This window comes from Micropterus dolomieu, linkage group LG13 (genome assembly GCF_021292245.1).
Source record: "Micropterus dolomieu isolate WLL.071019.BEF.003 ecotype Adirondacks linkage group LG13, ASM2129224v1, whole genome shotgun sequence".
Taxonomy (NCBI): domain Eukaryota; kingdom Metazoa; phylum Chordata; class Actinopteri; order Centrarchiformes; family Centrarchidae; genus Micropterus; species Micropterus dolomieu.
Window position 1 is genome coordinate 13,404,664 of NC_060162.1, and position 10,302 is coordinate 13,414,965.

A 10,302-nucleotide genomic window follows, 5' to 3' on the forward strand; every position below is an offset into this window, starting at 1 on the left:
CATGCAGACACTTTGGCGACACACATCAGCCCCTGTCAATTTAAATGTGTCAGTGATTAAGTGTTCATGTCTTTGGCAGACAGCCTATTTATTAATGCCTGCCTGTTTAACTTTAGTTTGGGGCTATGCAGGCACTGCCCCGTGAAGACTTCGGGGAGCGAGGACACCATATCATATTTACAATATGTAGATGAAGCGGTAGCAGTGTATGGGTTTGGCACAGGCAAAAGTCACCATGGTGGCTTGCTGATAGCCACTGGAGCAGAAGTGATGAGGCCATTTCTGAGCTCAAATGGCACAAGTCAGATGGAAGAAAAACCAATTGGCCATACATGTTGCATACATATACATATTTCTCTACTCTGTGTAAGGTCTCCAGGCATAGAGAGCAGGAACGAGGGAGAAGAATAATGTGTCATTCATTATTACCTTTTTGTTTTTTGGATAAACCTGGAATGGTTGAGTTCTGTTTTCCTCAGGCTCACATTGCTTGTGGATTGAAAACATTTGTCAATATGTGACCATAAGGGTGGAAAAGCTTTAATGCACACTAACATCAAGCAAAAATGCACAATGACACGACAGCCACACAGATAAGTGATACAATATGCTCCATACTATTATCACCCTTCAGTCTGGAGGGGACAGCAACTGTTTTGTGTGCATCTCCCCTCGGTTCCCACTACTGAAAGATGTCATTCTTGGATTGAAGTGTTGGGTACGGTGTGGGCCTCAAGGTGGAGTCCACAGGCGCAGGAGACCCCCTGCCAGGTGTAATGGGCAATGAGGGATCCTCAGACCCTTTCAGTCCTTAAAGAGCCCCTCAGCCCCCCGCTCAATTACACGGCAGGCGTCTCGGTCTTTGCCTGGTCAATTACCAGCCAGCCCCTACATTTACTGTCGTGCACACACAGGTTGCAAGATAATCAGTGGCCACAATTGCCCAGTTAGAAAAAGGGGATGGATGGAGAGGTATTCAGATTAGTCAGTCAAGCTGAAGGGGAGGTAAGAGGGATGGGGACAGCTATCAATCTCAATCTGGCTTCAGTGGTTGGAGGGGGAGGATCGTGGTGACCTTTTAACTTTATTTCTGGAAAGATATGATCCCGGCAAATTTTTCCTGACGTGATAGCTGTCCTGTACAATGTGCTTTTTTGTTTTATGAATAAAAAGATGGGTGTGAGGTCCTTTCGGGGATTTTAAGTTTTATTGAAACACAGTGCTCTCTAAGCAAAAATCCTGACTGTGCATGTACGTGCGCACCTGGATACACATCTACTTACCCACTCATCTACCATGTCTCATATTCCACCCACTTTCCCCTCCCTCCTACTTGTCTACCCAGCCAGCCAGGTATGAAAACTGACTGACACCTGACCAAGGGAATTAATCATCCTTGACCCTGGACCAATTACCCCTCATTATCCACTCTGTGTCCACCTCTCAGGAGAGCCATATAACAATAGCGCAACATGAAAGTTAACTGCGTCACAGGGCCAAGCCTTAATGGACGCTCCTGTGCGACCGTGTCTCATCAGGAGTCCAGGTCCACTAACCTTCAAGTCCTTGTAACTCTCCAACAGCACGAGTACAAAGGAGGCTATTGTTCAGGATCAGGGTCTATAACCTTTTGAGATGAAGTGCCGCTGGCGATAAGAGGGCAGCCATGCTGGAAATGGATGATTGATGTTTGGGAATATAAGGAAGCGTAGAGATGCTTGATTTTAAGGTGCAAGTTTTTGTTGTTTGTTTTGCTACTTTACTAATAAGGAGCCATTTAAGAAATGGGTTGTTAGTTGAAACTAATAGCAATGGTTAAGTAGTGTATTGATAAGCTATAAGCTATTGGTTTAATGTAAAAAAAAAAAAACTAAAAAAAAAATAGTTTGGCTGGTGTCTTTGCAATCCTTCCATTTGGTAATAACTCAATTATAAATATTTATAATCTAAAAAGCATTGGTAAATTATTTAGGTTTTCACAAAGTAACAGTGATGTTCATTTGTGGGGACAAAAGAAATAATTAACCAAACAAAGCACATCAGAATGTCTTTTACCCATCAGAATATTTTATTGTCATTCGATCTGTGCTCTTCGTCTACCTGTCTGTGTGGAAAAGGCTCCCATGTTCAGTGACCGCTCCTCTTAAAACACAATGAGACAGGAACAATGACCATGGGAGGTTAATTACCACCAATTAGAGGCCGAAGTGGCTTTCCTTTGCTGTTGCTTGTGTAACCCAAGCCACGTGAGCCCTATTGAGACATTGTAACGTGCGACCCCCTGTCTCTGGTCCTTTTCTACATTCAAGAATCCACATTTTATTAAAATTCAACTTGTGCATTGAAAATTATTTGAACATTTGCTACTTTAACTGACGAATTTCACTCAAGTACTTCAAATCATTGGACTTCATCCTTTCATTTCTCTGTTACTTTATTTTATCCGAGCATGTAATAAGAACACTCAGTGATATCTCAATAAACCAATAAACTGTCAATTGCTCCTTGTTTCTGAACATTTCACTTAACGCTACTTTACTTAGCAGGTAAGGGGTTAATGGACTGGCCCCCTGAGGTTTGTGCAGAAAGCTAATGGGCCTGGCAAAGATAATGAGGTCACTCTCTTACTGCTAAGACAATGAGCGATTTACAGGCCAGGATACCATGCCAATACTGTTGGCTTAATATACTTTTTATATTCATGGGTAACATGAAATGGAGTAGGATAAATAGTAAAAATCAGAGGATGAACAGCTAATATTTTCTGAACTAAAATAGAAATCTTTGAGGCTGATTAAACAGATGTTCTTAATGTGGTGGCTGGTTTGGCTAAATTAGAATTGTGAAAGTCATTCTGAGCAAACCCAGGCACTTGAGGACAGAAAACTATCAGCTGAGAGGGGAGTAGAAATTTCCAGCTGTTATTTGTATTAATTTGTTCATTAATACTGCAGCTCCGGTCACTAATTGGGTATAAATGCCATTGACGTACTCTAACAGAGCTGATATGTCCTAATAGCTGAAATGTCCATGCCATTCCTACTCTTGAAACTTGATCTCCTGCTACATCATCAAGAGACCATCTGTGAGGAACCATCAAAATAAAGCAGGATACACTTTGCCTTCCAGGCTAGCTAACATGCATGGATCCTGTGAGTGTGTGGGAGTGTTTTTCCTTGATGTCGAAGCCTATTTTCTGGTGTCAAAGGACACCCATACGCTGATGTCCTTAAGATCTATAGACAGATGGGACCATTACGGTCAAAGCCCCTGGCTTTGTTTGGCCTGAACTGGTGATGAAATATTGATGGAAAAATAGAAATATTTTGCCTGCTGCTCAATGTAGCCCATCTAAAAGGGTTAATGAGTGTGAGGACTTTCTTGTCTCCTGTTACAACAAAATGTAGCTCAACTACCTACTAACATTGACTAGACCGGAGTCTGCAGGCTCTATGGAGCTAATAAGAATCGATAACCTTTTCAATGCCGGATTAAGTTACCCTGTTGCTCTAGTAGCTGAATTTCTGGTTATGTTGAGTTGTAGGTAAACCTTATGGCATTTCCATCTTTAATGGGAGCACCTAAAGGAAGAATTTTGACATTTTGAGAAATATGCTCATTTGCGAGTTAGATGAGACGATTGTTATCATTCTTATGTCTGTACGGTAAATATATATTCCTTCTACATCACCACAGAGCCCAGATAATCTGCTTAATATGGAACACTTACTGTGAGTTCACTTTGTTTTTTAATTACAGCACAACTTCTACTCACTCTCCTGAAAGGCAACTGTTTTAGTGGACTTTAGTGGTCTGCCACTTGTCTGCAGGAAAACCCTTTATCAGCTGCTCAGATCTGTTGAGCCTGTTGGCACTGAAGTGCCTGTTTTTCTTACTTCATACATACCGACCAACTTCAGGTCAGGAGTCCATCTGCATGTTAAGTATCAAAGTAAGATTTCAGCGTGCAGGGTGTCTTTTCTAACCCTAGTTAATCCTGTGTCTGTATGCATTTTTTAGCTGGAATACTTATGTATATTAAATCAAAGCCTCTACCTGCTGGTGTCACACAAGAATGGCTGTCTACAGCCATGCTAGCTGCTTTGTTAGGGTGTAATTACAAGTTAACAAGTACACAATGACAATGCTAACATGCTTATGTCAAGCAGGTATAACTGATACCATGTTCACAATCTTAGTTTAGTGTGTTAGCATGCTAACATTTGCCTTGTATCACTAAACACAAACTGAGGCTGATGGGGGTGTCGTTAGCTTTGCAGGTATTTTGTCATAAACAAAAGTATTGGACAAATGAACATTTTGACCTGATGATGGTGCTTAATGAAATGTCAGGTGATAATCAAAGATACTGCAACTCATCCTGAGGGGAACATGAATGTCTGTACAAAACTTTATTTCATTCCATCCAATTATTTGTTGAGATATTGCAGTTTAGCTAGTCTAGTCCTAGCAGAGCTGAAAACTACCTTCATCATTACACCCTCCTTCACTTCCCTGTTCCCCTGGGCCAGCAGCAGCAGTAATGCAGCACGCTGATCTCAAATCAATAGATTTATCTCCCTCATTTGAAAGGGACTTGGCTCGTGCCTCTCCCCTGCCCCTCCTCTCCCTGGGGTCTACTAGTGGGGTTTGTTTGCTGGCACACACTCTTTATGTTCTTCGATCTGTTGGTCTGTAAGGTGGTGAATGGATAAGAAGCCTATCAGGTTCAAGGTGGCTATCATGGTAGCTTTATCTGACCCACTCTCAATGAATCCCAAACCCCGGACGATCTAAATGTTTAATGGCACTGGTTATTTGGTTTTTATGGCGTGTGTTATGATGGAAGGTAATGCAGTGTAGGTTTCTTCCTATGGTGCCTGAATTACACCACAGGGTATGCTGGCTGTTTGGGTTGGGTGTTTAACTGGTCTTCATTAGTGAGCTTATAGCAAATATGTTCTAAAAGTATAGTAAAAGCAAAAGGATTTTCTTTTTTGTGATAATTTTTTTTTCTTTAAACATACACACTGTGTGTATTTATTTATGTGTCCCCACACCAAACAGTGTGTACCTAATTTTGCAAACCCATTCCACAAACATTTTCCACACTGACAGGGGTCTGATGGTACTGATTTTTAGTTTTTGACCACTAAAGTCACAACATAGCAAAAAAATACAGCTTGGCAAGTGTCTGTTGGACAGCCCTGCAAGACCTGGGCAGCATGAAAAGAGATGTTTTGCTTTATGGGACTTGTGGACATGTTGCCACCTTAAAGTTGATCCAGCCGTACACTTTGGTTGAGCATTACTTGCCGCTTTGCACCTCAGTGACTATGAGCGACACAGCAATAGGTGAGGGTTTTATCTTGAAAGTAGATTCAACACCAGCAGAGTACATCAAAGATAGATTCCATTTTTAAAATGCCTCAGACCCCCATAAAGTGTGGGTTTAAAGTGCTGAAAAAGAATCACAACACCCCTTTGCTTTGGATGAATAAAAAAAAACATTCTGTCCATCTCTGCAACTCTGCCTGCTGATGTGCTTTTATTTCTGTCATGCCTGGTGTTTGGATTTGAACAGCGCCTAGTGTCATCCTTAAGAAACTCTTTACGGTGATCGCAGCAGAAGAATTACCTGCAAAACACTCTTTGTCAGCTCACTGTGCAGAGAACTCACAAACAAGACCATTTAACTATTATTTCCTGTCAGTCGCAGATACACACTGCAGAGCGAACATTTATCAGGAAAGATTGGCGACTGTGGGAGAGGAGGAAAATAGGACAGGTGGAGAGAGAGGCCAGGAGAGAGGAATGGAGGAAAGAGGAGGAGGAGGGGGGTTACTGGAGCCAGGGAGGGGTCATGATGTCCCAGTGGAAAGAAATAGTGAAAAACATCCGTAATTTTCACCGCGGGATCCCATGTAATTGAGTCATTTAAAATACAGATACAGAGCTGAATCAAAGCAAAGTGGCTTGTAGACAAGGAGGAGGTGGCTGCAAAGTAAAATGGAAGAGAGGTAAAAACAAGGAGGTAGAAGTGTGTGTCTCCCATTATTGGACAAAGCTTGTCTGTTTATCCTTTTCATCTGTCAATCTTCTCTTTCCAGACAGGATGTTTCCTGTCAAAGATTTGTGTTTGTTTGTTTGTCCTTGATGTTACTCTGTCAACCCCTCATGATACTCCTGCTACCTGTTCTCTTTCTTCACTCTCTAAAAATGTTATTTTGTTTTTTTGCAGCATATCCAATTTTCTATTTTGCTCTCTTTCATTTTGTTATTGTTGATGCTTTTACCTTTTACCTAAAGTGCGGTACAAATAAAACGTATAATTATTATTGTTATTTCAGTCTGTTTTTTGGATGCTGATGATAGATGTCTTGTAAATTGCCTCTAAATGTACACTTTGTTTATATTTTATATATTTATATTTTTTTCAGACTGAGTTGTGTGAATGTGTTATGTGTATATTCCTGAACTTATGAAAGGGTTCTACACATGTAATAGAATCAAACAAAACTTAACAAAAACATAATGTTAACTAGAACAATATATTGAAAAGGAGTGTACCAACAATACCTGTTGTGCACATGCTTTAGTTTAAAGGTGATAAATGTAGTTTTAGCGGCCACTACCTTTTTAAAATTGCAACCAGGTCTGTACTTGTACGCAATCTCAAACTCATGAGCAAGGAGAAGAATCCAACACCAGCAGACAGCTTCACACAACATGCTGGAAATGCAGGCAAACTCCCACTGCAACCCAACGAAGGTTGAGCCCTTGACCTCAACCTTCGTTGGATAACTATGACCTGGATGAGTGAGAACCTTCACAGACATCCCACTGCAACATTGCTGTAATATTTTTATCAGCTTGAGGTTAAAGCTATCCATGCTCATTACATGATAACGTTAAATTGACTGCATTTAGCCGACATGATGATACAACTATAGTATTTTGCACCGGATAATGTTAGCAACAGCTTGGCGTTAGCCTGCGCGCTAACATCATCTAACTTGAGCCAGCTAAAGTCCAACATCACAATATGTTTCACATGCTTTGCAGTAATGTTTACTTGTCCAATAGGATGAAAGCCAACTCTGTGTGGTTTGTGTCGGTTCAAGCCATGTTGACTGTGTTGTCACCCAAAGTCAATCTGATTCTTGTCTGCAGAACATAAACCTTTGTTGGTGTTTTTTATCCTTACGTGGAGTTTATGTTGGAGTCTGTGTTGTGCTGGGAGCTGGTCGTTTTTTGGTTTTAGTGGACTCCATTTCGCTAGCTGCAGTGTTGTTGCTTTGTGTATGGTACAGAATCAATAGGCTGGAGACTCAGGAGCGCACATGCAGATTTCCATGAAAATCCAACCCGGAGTCTTCACATAGGATGAGTCATACTTGCCGTGAGAGATAACAGAAAAAACGGCAAGTGGAGGGTTTTTTGTGAGGTTACAACCCCTTCAGACACAAGCAATAAAAAATTTATTCATTTTATTAAATAAACTACATATAGCCCCTTTAAGTTTACTCGTAAATAACTTTAATCATATTATTTTTATAGCACTTTTCTAAAAAGTATTACAAAGTGCTAAAAAGGCAAATCCACCAATATTACACATCAAAGTCTGTTGACAAGTTTTGGAGAATACTGCTGCATATGTGAAAAAGGTAAAGTTAATAAATTGCCTCATATGATGTCACTTGAGTCAGCATCGATTGGCATTGAAGACTATAAGTTTTAAAATGAAACAAAGCTGCGGGTGTGCCAGCTCAGGGCACATTAGCAGCTACTAGCATAACACACCTAAATCTCTGACCTAACTGTCGGTGCTCAAGTGGCATTGTGGGTCATGTAGGTGCCAGGTTTTAACAAACACCATTTTAATATCATTATATCATATACTGTATATTCTAATGTTTTATTGCTGTACTTTTACTTTGTAATTACTGTTTTATTGTTGTATTTTAATTTGTAAAGCACCTTGGTCAACCCTGGATGTTTTAAGTGTGCTCTATAAATGAAATTGATATTGATATTGATAATGAAGAAGAATGTGTGGAATAAAAAAAGAAGATATTTGTGATTCTGCTGCATCGATTTACTGTCTATCATGATACAGATATTGCTATGGGAGTGCAATTTGAAAAGTCCACAGTAAAACAAATGGAAAACTACGCTCAAATATTGAGAGAATACTACCAAGAAAACAATAAAAATAGATCACACAATAAAGGGGATGATCATACAAATAAAAACAAAAAACGGTTGCTACAGATTTCTGCTCTTTTGCTCAATATGTTTTCCAAATATGACAAGTATTATTGCCACTGCCTTTTTATTCGCAGCTTCTCTCTGCATGAACAATGTGTTTCTCCTGAATGAAAGCTGCACTGGGATACCTCAGAGGTCTCTGGATGAAACACTATCCGTTTCTTGTATCCTGCCTTTGGACATTTACGCCCCTAGCAGAACTGTGGCAATTATAAAGCAATTACAGTTTCATATGGCTGGTTCTTTTGAGACTGAGGAGGAGAAAGGAGGAGGTAAAAGCTAACTAGTTAAAAAGAGTAAGTGTGCCAATATTGATGTTGCTTTTTTTTTTCTAAATGGTTTCATTTGTCCAGCTGGCAATGCATTCCACTTGCCTGACCACAAAAACATTCCATTTTCACTTCACTGAAATTAAAAGAAAAATGGATCAATTACTCTGCAGACGTTGATGATTTCTTGAACTTTTTAAGACTTTGCTGCACTGCACCAACAACTGGCACTAGAGTTTTTACAACAGTGAACCCTGGGAACAAGTATCTATTCTCCGTAAGACAATGACAGGGAGGAAGCTATGTTTGTGTGTGACACTTGATCAGCCTGCTAGTAACCACAGCTCCACACACACACACAAACACACTTCACTAACTCAGTTCCCACTGCTTGATTGGCAGGACGCCACAGACCCACACCTGCTTTAACTGACTTTACTTTCTAGGCTGTTTGACCAGCTGGGGGTTGAATTCATAATAACTGTGTGTGTGTGTGTTCTTGCGCCCATGCTCATGTATGCATCGTCTGGCTGTATATGACGACCCTTTGATACCAGAGCTCTGAAATTATTTTCCCGCCGCCTTGAATACATTGGACAGCACATGGTAGCAATATGTTAGGGCCGGGGCCAGGATCATACTTCAGTCATGCTAAAATGGTGGTCTTCATTTAGAGGTGCTGGTCTGGGAACAGCCTTCAGCTCCCTCCTGCTTAATTTCTCTGCTTCTTTTTTGGTTGGTGATAACATGCCCAGGGGCTGACAAGGAAGGGAAATTGATATCTGCACGAATGTCTGTAAGATGTTGCACACCAATCTGCTTGTCTCAAATTCAAGGTCAATCATCCATGTTCAAGCAGCTGCACGAGCATGTTGCAAATAAGTAACCATAGAGGGAAACTGTTATTTAAGTGTTAAGAAACAGCCCGTATATGATCACATTTATTTTAAGCTTCAGGCTTGTACATTCCCTCTCATGCTGTTACCTTTCATTTCCTAAAATCACATTTTTGGACACAAGAGATCTGGCAGATTTGAGCTTTTAATATCACTTGGTAGTACCATTGCACATTACAGAAGAAAATTAAGAAAATGATCCTAATGCATTTGTCCTGCAAGAAAAGCTCGCATACATTTAAATAACTCTCAACTGTTTCAAAATCTGCTGGACCACACATTCATTTAATACCTTACTGGTCAACTTTGCTCATTGTGGTTTGGATACAATTTATAGAGCAGGAACTGTTTTGCATAAACAGTTTGGAAATTTGCAGCAATTTTACTTTCTTCTGTCTGGCTGCTGGCATTTTCCAGATGTGCAACAATAGATGTTTCCACATGTGCAGCAAGGGAGGAAACCAATATTCCTCAGTGTGCATGTTGTTGTGTCAGATGGGAATTTTGTGATTTTGTCAAGACTATCAACAGTAAAAGTCAGTTTTAAAAAGTATGTGGCTCAGTAGAAGGAGCTGGAAAATGTATGCAAGGGCTCACTGTTTGTTTTTTATTTTCACAACACTTCTTGTATGGATCAACAGTAAATCCAGAAATAAAGCTAGTCTGAAGATGAACAGATTACAGAACACACGCAGTGCAGACATCTTTGGGCCTGTGGAAGAACTCCCTGCTCCCTGCTCAAAATCAACTTAATTGACCAAGCATTCATGAAGTCTAAAATGTTCAGCTTGTAGTTGAATTGTGTTACATTATATCAAGACACACACACACACACACATACAGAGAGAGAGAGAGTGAGAGATTGA